This window comes from Callospermophilus lateralis, chromosome X (assembly GCF_048772815.1).
Source record: "Callospermophilus lateralis isolate mCalLat2 chromosome X, mCalLat2.hap1, whole genome shotgun sequence".
Lineage (NCBI taxonomy): Eukaryota > Metazoa > Chordata > Mammalia > Rodentia > Sciuridae > Callospermophilus > Callospermophilus lateralis.
In genome coordinates this window covers 95,209,453-95,224,825 of record NC_135325.1, presented here as the reverse complement: position 1 = coordinate 95,224,825, position 15,373 = coordinate 95,209,453, and the positions used below count along the sequence as shown (strand labels likewise).

Genomic DNA, 15,373 nt, shown 5'->3' with positions numbered 1-15,373 from the left:
AACAGTTTGATTTTTAACTTAGTGTCTAAAATGGTTTGGAGTATTAGTTTAGAAGGACTCTTCATATGGATTAGATCCATCTACCTCTTGTATAGCTATATTTGCTTTGACTGCAAATAATGGAGACTTACTGAGTTTAATTAGCCATTCTATGTAGGGCAGCACCTTATTTTGCTGAGAGGAAATAAGGCATTTTATGTAAATTCATTCAACAAAAATTATTGAGCACTCTTGTGGTCAAAGTGCTGGAGATACAGTGGTGAACAAGGTCAAATTCTACCTTCATCCTATGAGGCAATTACAATATTCTGTTCACTTTTTGTTCTTTTTTTAAAGTATATTTTTAATTTTATAATTTTCACCTTTACCCTTTTGTAAGAAATTTCATCCAAAGGAATGGAAAAGGGAGCAGAGAAACACTCCTTCCATTTAAGGATATAACTTGGCATTCATACACATTGCTCTTGTACATACCCCACTGACCAGAACTCAGACCTATGGCCATACCTAGCTACAAGAGAGGCTGGAAAATATTGCCCTTCACTCATGACTATGTGCTTTGCAGAAAAGTTTATTAATCTGTGGAGAATGGAAAAACAGATTGGAGGATTCCCAACACTGTCTACTATGCATTTTCTCTAATGCAAACCTTGAATCTTTGGTCAATGTCATGGCTTAACTGGAGATAATATCTCCATAACATTGGCTACCCATTTGCTTCAGGATAAAATCTCAGACTCGTCAGCAGGACATGATTTGACTCATGCCTCTTCCTCCATCTCCTCTCTCACCCCTCCCAATATTACATTCTAAGTTCCAGCCTTATTGACACTTCTTGCACTTCCCCAAATTTCCCCTGTTTTCTTTGCACTTGTCACTCTTTCTGAAATGCTGATGACTTCCTGTCTTTCAGGGATTAGTTGGATGACACCTCTTCTGGGAAGATTTCTTTGAGCCTCTTCTGTTTTACAACCTATGCCAGGTGTTTCTTTCATGTATTTCTTTAGTATTGCTTGTCTCTCTCTTTAGCAACCTTTATTATAAGTACTATTTCTACTTCTCTGTCTTTCCCATTAGATGTGAGTTCCTTGAAGGCAGGCACCAAGTCAGTTATCTCTGTTGTCTGACATGATACCTGGGACAGAATTGAATTTAATGTTTGTTAAGTGAGAAAATGGATGAATGAATATTTTACTTTTTAATTATGGCTACTTGGCCAAACTGGCAGGTCTGCTTATTTTCCATCTGGAAATTGCTGTAATGTAGTTATAGTGTTTTCCATTAGCCAGGACTGGGTTATTTTATACTAGATATTGATAAAATCAGATTGTTTAAAAAATACCAGGTGATTATATGTTAATATATGTTATATAAGATTATAAAAAATAACTAAAATTTTAGAATTGAGAGGAGCCTTACATATCATTTAACCCAGCCCTTCTTATTTTAGAAAGATATATCATGTAATGGAAAGGGAAAAGTTAAAATGCTTGATTAAGTGTCTCTATCCCCAAGGAGCTTTCAATATAATTGGGAAGATGGTATTTACAAACATGAAAAAGATGCCTGAGATAAAGGTACAAAGGAATAGAAAAAGTTGGAATAGTCAAGGTAGGTTTGACCAGGGAATTAGGTTGTGAAATGGCCCTTGATTTCTGGGTAGGATTTTTAAATGAGAAGACATTCAAGGTGTGGGAAATGCATAAAGATGGAAAGATAGAGATGTATGGGAGAATTTGGGGACATGTTTAATTGAATGGTATTTGTATGAAGACAGAAAACAGATGACTAGTACCAGAAAGGAAGACACACTTAAATAACAGGCTACTGAGGGAATCCATGAGCAGTATTTAAGTAGGCAAAAATATAATGAGAATTATTTTTATGTTTTATTTGACTGATAGGTGTGCTAGGTTGATAGCTGAATGGGTTATGAAACTGGCACATTGTCTAATATGCCAATTAAAAATGTGAACTTAATGTGTTCTCATTTTTGCTCAAAGGAAAAAAAACATGAGTTATCACCAATTTTTGTGATAGTTAACATAATGTTGGAATTTTTCTTAATAGAAAAAGTAAGCCCAAGCAGCAAGCTTGGGATATTAGTAATGTGCCTGTATTAATCATGACATACTGTGGATAATTGCATAAATTCTCACGTTACGCCAATAAACTGTAAAAATTTCTGAAGTAACTGAGAACATGGTAGCAGCTGCAGCACCAGCCTGTGCTATTTCACAATTCATTCACAGACTACACAAATTTGTGGAAGAAGCATGAAGCCTCCTGATGGATATTTGAGCCATTTTGTTTAAGAATGTTTTTTTTTTTTTTTTTTAGCAAGATAACAGGATACATTGTATTTTAAAGAACAATAAGAAGAGGTCTGCAGTACATTAAACTTTTATCTAAAAATGAGAAGCATGAGAAGAGGACCTTAAATTCTCACTCTGTATAGACAAACAAAAAGTAGGCTCATAGAGCAAGATTTGCTTCATAAGTAGTATAACTCATTGGTATAGTCAGGGATGAGTGTTTTTCTTTAAAGGTAATATATATGTGGATCTGGAAAGGACACATCAATGGCTTTAACACAGGCTTTTGAAAGTCTCTAAATTTACAACCTCAGAATGCATAGAGGTGGAAACATAGGGATGTATGGGAGAATTTGGAAATATGTTTAGTTGAGTGGTATTTAGAATGAAGAAAGCAGACAAATGGAATCAGAAAGGGGAGGAACTTGAATAACATGCCACTGAAGGGAACCATGGGCAGTTTTAAAGGAGGTGACTGATATAATGTGAATAATTTAGTTATACATCAGTACATGTCCTATATAGTTTTCTTTTTTTCCCTTTCATCAAGGACTACATGAAACTAATATGTACCCTTTTTAAAGACCTATATGTGAATAGTTTATGTATTTCTTCTAAGAATTAGAAGGAAAATAGCATTTAAATTGATGTTCATTGAAGATGTATTGATGAGTCTGGAATATTTGTTAAACCTTTTTTTAAGGAAACCTACCTAAAAGTACTTGTTTCAGATGGTATACAATTAAATGCATAAAACTATTCTAATATTTTGTACTTCAACATAAACTTAAGTTCATGTAGCATTTTGAAAAGTAAGTGTGTTTTAGCAAATACTAAAAGTGTGATTTTTCTTTGATTCAATTTTCTTTAGTCTGTTAGAAAATCTGGTAAACTTCAGCCTGTATAACAACATGGAAATCTGCAGCAACTAGTTTTTTACCATCATGTGTCATTATAAGACTTCCTTTCATAATACTTCAGGAAAGTCCCGCTATCAAGTGTGTCATTAAGACATAAAAACAGTCCTTAGGATTTCCTAGCTATGATCTATTGAGAAGTATTTGTTCTACTTCCCAATCTGGTTGAAATCCTAACTGAAGTACTTAAAATAATTTAAAAAGTAGAGTGGAATGGGAAGTACTGAGTATATGTCAGCATATGTCCTGTTATATGAAATGGTGATTAAACAATATAGACATAGGATTATAGTGTAGTGGTTAAGAGTATAGACTCTAAGCCTGACTCTGACTCTTCTACTTTCTACTTGTACTACTTCATTCACTATTTAGAACAGTGCCTACACTATGGTAAGAGACGATGAATGTTAGTTATTATTACTTTATGCTAATGATATTTATCTGGGTATCAAAAGAACTTTGCTTAAATTCATTTTTCCAGCTATATTTAAAACAAACATCTATAGAAGAAGATATATCAAAAGAATGAGGTAAGTGTTTAAATCAGCAATATAATAGTTATGAAGTAGTAGGGAATATTTTTAGCAAGTAAATTATTGTGAATTATTTGAGCAAATATTTGAAAAACAAAATGAGAAAAAAAATTGACCACCAGACTAATAATGGCTGCCTGTAACTTTTATTTATAGGATTTGTTTGAATTTGCCTCACATTAGAAAATAGTCTAGTTTGATTAGACACTTAAAAGAACATTTAAAAATGCAGATTTCCAGGAACTTGCAAAGGTAGTCCAGAGAGGTTCCATGTACCGTTCACCCCCAATGGTTACATCTTAGTTAACTAAGGTACTTTATCACAGTTCAGATATTGGCATTGGTACAATGTGTCTGTGTATAGTTTTATGCCACTTTTAATCACATTTTATATTCATATACCTACCTCCACAATGAAGATATAGAGTTATAATTATGACTGTAGACATAATTTTGAGGATTCAAGGGGTGAAGTAAGGAACGTCTATTGTATTTATTCATAGTTTCTCAGCATGTTCTTTCTTCCTTCCTGATGTTCCAAGATTCTTTCTTTTATCATTTCCTTTCAGATTAGAGAACTTCCTTTAGTTGTTCTTCCAGGGTAGGCCTACTGGCAGCAAATTCCTAGTTTTCCTTCATCTGAAAATGCCTTGATTTCTCTTCTTCATTCCTGGAGGATGTTTTTGTTGGATATGGGATTCTGGGTTCACAGTTCTTTTGTTCAGTTCTTGAAAAATTCCATGTGCCCCTTTCTTATAGCCTCCATGGTTTCTGATGTAAACTCTGCTGTCACATGAATTTTCCCCCCTTATAAGTAAGGTATCATTTCTCTCTAGCTGCTTTCCAGATTTTTTGTTTGTGATTTTTAAAAATTCACATATGATATATTTTAGAGTAGATTTCTTTGGTTTTATTCTATTTGGGTTTACACAACTTTGCAAATCTGTAGGTTTCTTAATTTTTAAGTGAGTACAGTAGTCTTCCCTTATCTGCAGATGCTCTTTCCATGGTTTCAGTTCCCCATAGTCAAGTGAAATCCACAATTATTACATGGAAAATTCTAGAAATAAATGACTCATGCTTTACATTGAACACTTATGTGGGTAGTAAAGTGCTGTGCTCCTCTGTCTTGCCCAGTGTATCCTTTGTCCAGTGTATTCATGCTGTATATACTACCTGCTTGTTTAGCTGCTTAGAATCTGTCTCAGATCAACTTTTGATGTATTGCAGTGCTTTTATTCAAGTAAACTTCTAAAAGAGAGAGAAAGAGAAAATTCACAATAACTTTTGTTATGGTAGATTGTTATAAGCATTCTATTTTATTATTAGCTATTGCTGTGCATCATTTATAAATTTAACTTTATCTTAGATATATATGTAGGGAAAACAGTATATATAGGGTTTGGTATGATATAGTTTCAGACATTCCCTGGAGCTTTGGAATGTATCCTTTTCTCATGGGGAGTGCTATTCCAATTTTCAGCCTTATTTGCTTTCTCTCTCCTTCTGGCACTCTGGTCCCTGATGATTTGTTCATTTTTTTTTTTCAATCTATATTCTCTCTGCTGTTCAAGTTGGGTAATGAGTATCATTCCATCTTTCAGTTCACTCATTACTTTCTCTGTCTCTTCCATTCTGCCATTGAACCTATCTGTTGAGTAAGTATTTTATTTTGATTCTTCTATTTTTTTCAGTTTTGAAAGTTCCATTTGTGTATTCATTTCTTCCGTTTCTTTCATGGTACACTTATTTTGAAGTATGTTTATAATTGCCCATTGAAGCATTTTTAGGATTGCTGTTTTAAATTTTTATTATATCTGTATAATCTTGGCATTGATATCTATTGATTCTTTTTCCATGCAAATTTTTCTTCCTGGTTCTTGGTATGGTAAATGATTTTTTTTGTGTGTGTGTGGGAACCTGTGTATTTGGGGCTTTATGCCTCAAATTTTGAATCTTATTGAAACATTTTATTTTAGCTGACTTCTTCTGACAGCTAGCTTCCTGTGACAGCTCTCTGTCATGGGAAGAAGATTGCTGCCTCATTACTACCATTTGGGTCTAGATTTCCAGGTTGACCTGTTTACCTTCATTGATACACAAAGGAGTGGATCCTCTTTCTTATGAGTGAGAGTGGAGATCCTGGCTCCCACTAGGTCTCCAGTGATACTTCCTTGCCTGAGGAATAGGAGTAACTTGTTAACAGCTTCCCATATTGACTCCACTGAGACCATGAGGGAAGAATGACTATGTAACCACAGGACAGTGATGAAAGTCCTAACTCCTCTACCAAAGTCCTAACTCCTCTACCACCATATCAGTGGATGATGTGCTTTTTTCAGTATAGCCTTGTGAAGGCAGAAGTCTAGACTCCTCACTAAAACTTTGGTGACATGGATGGAGCACCATATTTTTTGTGATGTTTAGCTAGAGTTAGGGAGGCTAATGTGTAAATGTTTTCTGTTCTGCTATTCTCATTTTGCTGGTCCTTTGGCCAGAAAGAACAGTCTGTCTTTTTTTCTTTCCTTTTCTCTTCTTTCTTTGTCTGTGGTCATTGTTACTTCTAGGTTTTTAGCTTCTTCACTTTCATGTTGAAATATATGAGGCAAAAAGAAGATCAAGGAATTCATCACTGTGTTGTTCCTTAGATCCTGAAGTCCTTAGCTATCTGCCTTTTCTGGCAAATTTTTAGAACCATTTTATTTTTCTTTTATAGTCTATGTTTGTGGTTGTTTGCTGTTTTGTAAAAGGAACAGGGAAAAATTGTCCCTGTTTCATCTTTCTAGAAGCAGAAGTTTGACATAATTCTTGGCCTTGCTGAACTTTTGTTATAATATTATGCTTTAATTACATCTCAACTTGAAACTGGAGACTATTGTTATTCTAATTCATGAGACAGTTTGGAATGGCTTTATATACCATTTTTGCTGTTTTGGCAACGATATCATTTAAAGTAATCTTTATATAGGTAGCATTTGTTTTAGTTTGTAAAGCAAAGTGCTAAGTAGGTGAAATATACGCTGTACACACAAGAGTCTGTTACACTTTATTAATTTACTTAATATTAAAACGAAACATGTTTGAGGTAAGGACAGTAAAAGTGGAGGCAGGTATAGATGACGCAAATTTCATGAAGAGAAAAAATTTGAAATCAGAATAGGAGACTGGTGTCACACTGAATTCAGTAATATAATTATATGTAATGCTAAAGTAATGATTAAATATATTTGTTATTATAGTACTAGTTAACTAGCAAGCACATCACTGTGATTAAAATATTTTAGAGACATATAATATTTGCACACTCTATTATTTTACATGCCTTGAAACAGTAAATATAGATTAGATTGATTTAAAGGCTGACTGCTTTAACAATACATTTCCTAAGTACTTAAGCATCTTCCTGAGAATTTTCGTTGTCTTTCTTGTTGTGTTACTGTTAAGAGAGTTTGTGAGCATGACTTCAAAATAATAGCAGTGGCAAAATGTTCCCCTGCTCCTACAGTTGAGGTCTACTGATAAAGGAGAAAAAAATATCCACCTGTGATCACATGGATGAATGTTAACATAGAAGAATAAAGATATCAAAAGAGCTGAATGCAGCCCTTTCAGTTTACTGATGAGGAAACTGAAGTCCAGGAGTGTTAAGGGAACTTGAGATAGGTAAAAAGCTAATTAAAAGAACTAGGACTCAGATTCCCTGCTTCTGGGCCCTAGTGTTTTCTACTAGCTGTTATTGTGAGAGGAGGCTCAGACCTGGGGCCTGCCCTCAGAATCTACTGAAGGAGATAGAAAGGGTGGAAGTAATTATAATGCTTGGTAGAAAGTGACTTCTCCCAAAAGAGAGGTTCAGATAAAGTTTTGTAAAATTAAATTATTTGAGCATTGAAAAATATACTTCAATTTTGAACTATGAATACATAAAAGAAGGAAAGAAGTCAGAAATCTTATTCTTTTCATGTTGTTTTTAGAAAGATCTCCAAATTTATTAATTTTTATTTTGTAAAAGCATATTACTGGTATAAAATGTATATAATGCTTGGTTTAGAGTTTTCTGTAACTTGCTTTACGTAAGGTATGAATAAATGTATACACACAAGTCATATAGGTATAATTTTAAGATTACAATCAGTGGGTACAAGTTTCAAAGAACTAAATGTCACATCATTATAAGGAGGTCTTCTAATAAAGATATTTTATTGAAATATGGAATCTCAGAGTACAGGAAATTCCCATTACTAAAAGTGACTAAAGGAAGTCTTGTTGTTGATCTCTTTCCAGGGATGATAGTTCATAGGGAAATTTAGCATTGTATAGGTGGTAGGACACATATGAACATATGACCTGTAAAGTTCCTTTTGAACTTTGAGATTTTCAATTCCTACCTAAACTTTGGAGACACATTCATAGTTTAAATGTTTAATTTTCTTCACATTTTAACACTTTAACAAATACCTCCTGGATTGGAAAAATTTAAACAGAAGGCCTGAATTTGCCTCAGTGCTAAAAATTTTCCCCTGGAAAAGGATATGAATGAGTTGTCTTTCCCTTTCTAATTATGGTCAATACATAATTAAATTTATCTTTTCATAAATATTTTTAGCACTTTTTTATTATAAGGTTACTGCACACATAAAGATGAAAACATTAAAAGAAAAACTGGAGTAACCATGAAAAATAAGTCTTATGTATCTGGAGGCAGACATTATTATTTGTTTGTGTATAGATGTTTTCTATAGAAACAGAAGCATGTGTGTTTATCCTTTTAAACACAAAAGGAAGTACAGAGTACATACTGATATATGCTGGCTTTGGTTTTCAAACTTAATATATATTATGCATCCATCAATACCAAGACATTACCTACCTTATTATTTTCTCATATAATTTTTAAAACTTGAGTATAATTAACATATCAAGACACTCCAATCCCCTAGCCCCCCAGTTCCTGGCAATCTCTATTCTGCTTTCTGTCCCTGGATTTGTTTATCCTGGACATTTTATATAAAAGTAATCATACAATGGCCTATTGTGTCTGTCTTCTTTCACTTACCCTAATGTTTTCAAAGATCATCTAAGTTATAGCATGTATCAGTATTTTGTTTCTTCTATGGCTGAATAATTTTACATCATATAGATAATATTAAATTTTATTTATTAATTCATTAGTTGATGGATATTTGGGCTATCTCTGCTTTTTTGGCTATTCTGAGTAACACTGCTATGAACATTTGTATACAAGTTATATGGCATGATACTTTATTATTTTTAATAACTTCATAGTATCTTGTCATTTGGATGTTCTGCAGTTTATCTAAATAGTATCCTGCCTAAGGATATTAAGGTAGGTCTAGACTTTGTAATTGCTAGTACAAACAGCCTTGCACATGCAGAAATGTGCATATTTTTTAGATAACAGTCTAGAAATGGAATTGCTACAGTAAAGGTATACTTATATCCTCATTATCCTCTAAGGAAACTTCATCAATTTGTGCTTTCAAGTATCTATTTCCCTAAAATCCTAAAAAGAGATTATCTTTTTATCTTCTGAAGCATATATAATTTTCCTTTTTATATTCATGCTGTTTCTCTTTTTCTGGATCATTCTTCCCAGAAGTTTGTAACTATTAATAGATTAAAAAGCCCTCAATAATTCACCTTTGATTTTCTTAAACTTCTGATATTTTGTTTTCTATTTATTTTTTGCTGTTTTTTTGTATTTGTACTTTATTATTATATTTTTCTTTTTCTATCATCCATTTCTGGTGCATCCACCTTTAGATTTTCTTTTAAAACATGAGTATTTAAGGCTATAAATTTACCTCCAAAGCTTTGTTTTATCTGTACCTCACAAATATTGCTATGTAGTATTTGTTATTGTTTAGTTTTAATACTTTGTAATATCCATTATGATTTATTTGACCCAATGTGTTGTTTAATATGTTTAATAATGTTTAAAATCCAACATGGGTATTTTAGTTATCATTTATTATTGATTTTCAACATAATTACATAGTTACCAGAAACTATGCTCTAATTTTTAGCCCTTTTGATATTTGTTGAGATTTGCTTTATGGCCTAGCATGAAGTCAGTTACCACAAATGTATTTTCTGTGCTTGTGAAAGGAAGGCATTTTTTCTACTTGCTGAAATACTTTTCTATGTATATATAAAGATTAAACTTGATAATTGTGTTCATATTGTATATAATTTAGCTCAGTTTTGCCTGATAATTCTATCAGTTACTCAGAGAGGTGTTAGAAATCTTACATTCTTATTGGCAGATTTGTTAGTTTCTTTTTGTTATTCAGCCAGTTTTGTTTATATATTTTAAAGCTATATATTATGTATATTAAAAGTTTAAAGTGCTTGCCTCTCATGCATAAGGCCCTGGGCTCAACTCCCAGCAAAACACACACACACACACACACACACACACACACACACACACACACAGTTTAGAGATTTTTCCTTTTACATTGAATCTCCTATTCTATCTACTTTTTCCTATTCCCCCAATAAGTTTTACCCCATATGCACTTGGCTGTGGAACTAACAGTAGACTGACTGTAATTTCAAACCTATCTGTTGGGTGTCACAACCACATTATTTGTGATCCTCTTTTCTCCAAATGTAGTATATAACAATAAGAAGGTCATAGAAGAATGAAAAAAAGAATTCTACATGTTGGGAGAAGGGGTGTTTGGAAAAGAATGGTTAAAGCTGTCTTATTAAACTATAAATTTGATGTTTAAGATTATATATCCAGCTTCACTACATAATTTTTTCTCATTTTGGATAGTCATGGGTATCCACTTTTCTTGCTTCCTGATGGGGTTCATGTTTGCCTGTCTCTATTTCAATGAAGTCTGTGGATCAAATTGTACTCTATCAAGGCTGGAAGAGACCTTAAGAGGTTTTTAGTGGTCCTTTTCTAACCCCAACACATTTAATTGAAGAAACTGAGGTCCTTACAGGTCAGTTTAAATTTTCAGAATTCTACCTTTTTTGGCAGGATGGAGATCAGTTAAAAGTCTCCTTTTTCTAATTTCCTCATCTTAGTTTTCCTTCTTTTTTTCTACTTGAGGGTCTCATTATAGTCACAGACTTTTCTATCTGCTGACTTGCTAGGGTCTTATACCTATATAAACTGCTACAAAACTGTTTTTTCTTAGGAGTCTCCTTGGTGCAAAGGGACACTCTGACCTTAGCTGAAATGCTGGTTGTACCTAAGGGTTTGTTTGTGAAATAAAAGCCTCAACCATAAATCTGTCACCCTTGTGGGTTGAGAAAAAAACTGGTTTCCAAAGAGTCCAGAATCTCTCTGAATGCATATTTATGACTCTAACCTAGCAGCAAACATTCATACATATTTCAGCTAGTATAATAAGTGTGTTGGTTTCATCTGGCTATTGGGTTCCACCTGTATTTTTCTTAGCAAATATTTTTTTTCTTCACTTGTTATGAAAACTTCCAGGGCATTTTCTCATGGAAATTCCAACTCCTTTGGATTATGCTACAGCTTGTTGTATGAGCTGGTTGGGGGCAGATAGACTTACCAATATGGAAAGTATCACATATCTTTTAAGCATGTCATTGAATTTATGACCACGTCATACATTTTCCACTGGTTATTTTGTAAGAGCTTACTGTCAAATTTTAAACTCCATCTTTGTGCCCATAATTATTATATAGGTTTAAAGACTGGACTCCGATAGAGTCATTTTTAAAACTTCAATCCCCAACACTTTCAGCATAAAATTTGATATCATATCCTTGGGTTTGTGAAACTGGTTATTTTCCTTTCATTTTTGCTCCCCTACCTCACCATGTACATATTTAATTATCCCCTTCTATGCTTCCCCCTCCCTTCTAGAGAGTTGTTCCAAGTTTTGAGAGTTAACGATGGAATGCATTAAATATATGAACAGTATGGGGGAAGTTAATACTTTGAGAACTACTACCGATCCTGTCCCTTTGAACGGGGAAATTGTTTACATGTTCTATGAGGTTTTTTGTCTCAGTATCTTAGATCCTTGCCCCTTTCCCAAGCTCGATACATTATTAATATTCTTGTGTCCTTAAAGCTTCTGAGAGGAAATAAAGACTGATTTCAGTGTTTATTAGAAAATGCATAGGAGTTAACCAAGCAATGTGGGGAAGGGAGAGGACATTATAGGCTGATGGAACCACAGAAGTGATATAAAACATAAATTAGAGCAGGGAACTCAGTTTGTATGCTGGATATGGAGGGTGTTGAGAATTACCAAGTGACCAGGTCCTCACTGAAAGTTTTATGTGTAACTCCAGAGAGTTTCAATTTTATACTGATGACACTGGGAAACCATTGAATTATTTTTCATCAGAGAAATGACTTCAGAATAGCATTATATCAATCTTTCTCATAAGGCAGTTTGTAGAACAAATTGAAGGGGGTGGCAAATCTTGAGGTCAGCATCAGTTAGAAGACTAATAAGAACTAAGGTATAAGAGAAGAGATAGGAGGGAGGATAGATTTGAAAGCCAACCAAAAATTTCACAGCTTGAATGAATAAAGAAGTAAGAAAATAAGGATGAATAAAGGAAGACATTCATGTTTACATCTTATACTGGTTAGTGGGTGAACAGCCTGTTCTTAGTGCCAGAGAATACAAGAAGGAGAGAGGAAAAAGCAAAACATTTAACTAAGATGAACAGTTAAATTCTAGACACGTCAAAATCAAAGCACTGGGTTGGGGATATAGCTCAGTGGTTGAGTACTTTCCTGGTGTGCTGGAGGCACTGAGTTCAGTTCTCAGCACTGCAAAACAAAATAAAACAAACAACAAGGCATTTGTGTACCATGAAAGTGTTCTAGTACACAATTGGATATGGTCCTGGGTCTTAGGAGAGGCTTAAAATTAAAATTTCTTTGATATGTTTTATCACAATACACATAATTAAAAATAAATGTTTCAATAAATTTATTTTAGAAAGTCATCAGCCAGTGGGTGGTAGTTAAAACCAAAAAAGATGTGTGAGATTGATTTTCCAAGAAAAGTATATAAAGTGAGAATAGAAGAAATATTGCAACAGGATTAAGGGAACTGCCAACATTGCTGATAAATGTATGTAGAGGAAGAGGAGATTTTGAAAGAGTGATGACAGAGTGAGTGGAGTTAGGAATCTGAGGAAGAGATCCTTAAATTAGAGAGTGGTCCAGCAAAGGAAACATCAAGAGTGTGAAGAGAGAGCCTACAGAATGGGAGAAAATCTTTGTCACCTGCACCTCAGATAAAGCATTAATCTCCAGAATACATAAAGAACTAAAAAAAAAGAAACACCAAAAAACCCCAAATAATCTAATCAATAAATGGGCAAAAGTACTGAACAAACGCTTCACAGAAGTAGAAATATGAATGGTCACATACATGAAAAATGTTCAACTTCTCTAGCATTTCTTTATAAATACAAAATAAAACTACACTGATATTTCAACTCACTCCAGTCACAATGGCGCTTATCAAGAATATAAGCAACAATAAATATTGGTGAGGATGTGGGGGAAGAGGTACACTCTTGCATTGCTGGTACAAATTGGTGCAATCACTCTGAAAAGCCCTATGGAAATTCCTCAGAAAACTTGGGAAGGAACCACATTTGATCTAGTTATTCCACTCCTAACAATATACCCAAAGGATTTAAAATAAGCATACTATAGTGGCATAACCACATCAATGTTTATAGTAGCTCAATTCACAATAGCTAACTTAGGTACCCTTCAACAGATGAATGGATAAAGAAAATGTGATATATATACAAAATGGAATATTACTCATCCATAAAAATGAATGAATGACTTTATTACTTTGCCAGTAAATGGATGGACCTGGAGACTATCATGCTAAATGAAATAAGCCAATCCCAAATAACCAAAAGGTTGAACATTCTCTTTGATATGCAGATGCTATCACAACAAGGAGGGAGGTGAAGAACAGAAGTTCAGTGGAATAGACAAGGGGAATGAAAGGTGATAGGAATAGGAAAGACAGTTGAATCTGTTATCACTTTCCTATGTTCATATATGAATACATGACCATTAAAATTCCACATCATGTACAACCATAAGAATAGGATCCTAATTAGAATGATTATATTCCATGTATGTATAATATATCGACTCATATATCTAAAAATAACAAATAAAAAAGAAAAATATTAGAGAGTGATCATCAGTGATATGCTTCAGAGGTGCCAGAAAAAAATGGACTGAACAGTACTGGGATTCTAGCTTAGTGGTACAGCACATGCTGTACCATGTGTGAGGCACTGGGTTTGGTTCTTAGCACCACATATAAATAAAAAAAGGTACACTAACAACTAAAAAATATTTTAAAAAATGAACTGAACATGCTCATTGGCTTGCTTGTTGGTTATCTTGGTTGGTGATTGCAGTTCCATATGACACATTATGCTTTTACCATCCATCTTCAGTGGAAACCTGTTTGCATTTTCTATAGTACTTAACACTTATGGCAGGCACTCAATATTTGTTTAATTAACATACTTCAACGTGATCTTCTTTAGTACCAGGAGAAATCTTCATTGAATTCTTTGCATAAAGTTCATTATTTGGTGGCTAGAATAGTACTCTGCTAGATTCTACTTCTATGTCACAAGATATTTTATTGGAAAAGAATGGTTCCTTCAGATAGTTAAGAATTTCTAATTTTATTTTTATTTGAGCATTATTGATTTTAACGTTAGTGATTATGATATTTAGTTTTTTCCAGCAGTTTTTTTTTCTCTTCTGTTTTTTTTTCTTGATATGTTAAATTTTAGTTTCAGGTAAGGTCACTTTTACCTCATTTAAAAGGAGCAACATAAGAAATTATGTTGTCCTGTGAACTAGGTTTATTTTGAAATGTACTCTTCTGAGAGATTTTTAAATATGAATACATTGTAAAATATTTAACCAATTATAATATAAATTATTATACACATGTTAGAATTATCATTTAGTTATAATTTAGCAGGAATTTGTATAGTTTGTCTTAGATTTAAAGAGAAACTGCTTCTTTTTGAGGGGAAGCTCTCATTGTAGTACTTGCATTGGGTAGAAATACTGTGGGAAAGGAGACTTGTGGAGTAGTATTTAGAGAAAAGCCAATAAAACTTGGCTCTTTGGTTAAACATTATTCTAGGTATTTCGCTGATGAGTTAACATTTAAATCATTAGATTTTGTGTAGGTTATCCTTCCTAAGGTGAGTGATTTCATTCAATCATTTGAAAGCTTTAGCAGAAAAAGAATGATATCCCTAACAAAGACAAGTCTACCTTCAGGCTGTAGTGTCAGTATTAACTCTTCTCTGGGTGTCTAGTCTGTGGGCTTCCACAATTCCTTTAAATTAAAATTAACAAAAATCATTTTTTGCTTTTATATTTTCTCTTCTATTTAGTTCTGTTTCTTTGGAGAACTCTGACTAATACAGGGGGAAAACATACTTCTGCTTTATTATTTTGGATATTTTGCTTTTCACAACTGCCTGCGTTTCCTCTTCGTTTGATCCTTTCTAGAATCATGTGGCATTCTTTTATTTTTTTATGACTGCACTTCACTAAAAGTGC

The 15,373-nt window shown here is 33.4% G+C and overlaps 1 protein-coding gene across 1 annotated transcript in view; it reads left to right on the top strand.

Annotated features, from left to right (window-relative positions):
* Positions 1-15,373, top strand: part of Klhl13 (kelch like family member 13) — a 182,222-nt gene that overhangs the window by 14,373 nt on the left and 152,476 nt on the right. The gene's annotated exons all lie outside the window — the stretch shown is intronic.